The sequence below is a fragment of the Cicer arietinum genome, chromosome 5 (assembly GCF_000331145.2).
Source record: "Cicer arietinum cultivar CDC Frontier isolate Library 1 chromosome 5, Cicar.CDCFrontier_v2.0, whole genome shotgun sequence".
NCBI lineage: Eukaryota > Viridiplantae > Streptophyta > Magnoliopsida > Fabales > Fabaceae > Cicer > Cicer arietinum.
The window spans coordinates 71,312,193-71,314,410 of NC_021164.2; positions in this window are offsets into that span (position 1 = coordinate 71,312,193).

The window sequence follows — 2,218 nt, forward strand, 5'->3', positions numbered from 1 at the left end:
CGGAAGATGCAGCAAGTGGTTATCTCTCTGAACTCTAAGATTATTCTTTTATATTTTTCGATGATGTTGTTCTTCAACTTTGAGTGTCTATTTATAGTTAAAATTTGGGATTTAATTTAGTCATTGTTTAAATTTGAATTGTATTTTGTTCAGATTACATTTGTAAATTCTTCAAATTGATTTTGTTAATTTTTTTGTTTAGATTATGATTATAAATTCTTCAGATTGATTATGTTTGTATTTTATTTGATTGTGTTTTTAAATTCTTCAGATTAATTTTGTTCATATTTTGTTGTATATAAATTTTGATTAAATCTTCTACAAATTTAGATCATATCTTATTTATACTATTTAAAGTCAAATATATTATTATCATAAAATATTTTTATTATTATAAAAACTCTAAATTTATTCCAACATCATATGCACTTCCATAGATAACTTTATAGTTTATACTAAATTTGTATCTCATTTTAGAAGTCACCTTTTATACAGTAATAAACTATATTTTTTCCTCCTTCTATAATAGTTTCTTAAATATTTTATTTACAGTGACAAAGTTTTTTTTTTTTCAAATTAAGGAAATGTTTATCTACATTAAAAACCTATTATTGTTGATTAGGGTAAATATATATTTTTATTTTAAAAATAGACAAATTTGTTTAATTACATTAAAAAGTATTTTAATTATAATTATTCAATCTCTGATTGATTCTGTTTAGATTGCGTTTGTAAATTATTCAGATTAATTTTGTTCATATTTTGTTATAGATAAATATTGATCAAATTTTCTTTAAATCTTGACCATATCTTCTTCATATTATTTGAAGTCAAATATATTGTTCTCATAAATAATTTTATTATTATAAAAACTCTAAAAAAAATGAATTTGATTCCAAAATCATATGAATAAGTGGCTTTATACTACATTTGTATCAATCAAAGTCTCTCACTTTAGAAGTCACCTTTTATATATAGTAACAAACTCTATTTTTTCCTCCTTCTGTAATAGTTTCTTAAATCTTTTATTTATAGTGACAAAGTAGTTTCTTTTTTTTAATTAAGGAATTGTTTTTCTACATTAACAACCTATTATTGTTGATTAGGGTAAAATATATTTTTACTTTAAAAAGGGACAAATTTGTTTAATTACGTTAAACAAGTATTTTAACTATAATTATTCAATCTCAAATTGATTTTGTTCGTAATTTGTTCAGATTTCATTTGTAAATTTTTTAAATTAATTTTGTTGTAGATAAATTTTGATCAAATCTTTTATAAATTTTAATCATATCTTCTTTATACTATTTGAAATCAAATATATTATTCTCATAAAATACTTTTGTTATTATAAAAACTCTAAATAAAAATCAATTTGGTTCCAACGTCATATGAATAATTGATTTTATAGAGCATTTGTATCAATCAATGTCTCTCACCTTATAAGTCACCTTTTATATATAATAACAAACTCTACTTTTTCCTCCTTCTATAATAATTTATTAAATCTTCTTTTTATAGTGACAAAGTAGTTTTTTTTTCTAGTTAAGAAATTGTTTTTCTACATTAACAACCTATTATTGTTGATTAGGGTAAAATATATTTTTATTTTAAAAAGTGACAAATTTGTTTAATTACATTAAAAATTATTTTAATTATAATTATTCAATCTTAGATTGATTCTATTCGTAATTTATTCAGATTACGTTTGTAATTTTTTCAGATTAATTTTGTTCATATTTTATAGTAGATAAACCTTAATTATATATTCTTTACACTATTTTAAGTCAAATATATTGTTTTTATAAAATATTTTTGTTATTATAAACACTCTAAAAAAAATAAACTTGGTTCCAATATCATATGAATAAGTGACTTTATTCTACATTTGTATCAATCAAGGTCTCTCACTTTAGAAGTCACCTTTTATATATAGTAACAAACTCTATTTTTTCCCCCTTCTATAATAGTTTCTTAAATCTTTTATTCATAGTGACAAAGTAGTTTTTTTTTTTTTCAAATTAAGGGAATGTTTTTCTACATTAACAACCTATTATTGTTGATTAGGGTAAATATACATTTTTATTTTAAAAAGGGAAAAATTTGTTTAATTACATTAAAAAATATTTTTATTATAATTATTCAATCTTAATATCTCCCTATCAGCAAAAAAAAAACTGATTAACTATAGATTTGTTTTTCATTTTCCTAAATAAAT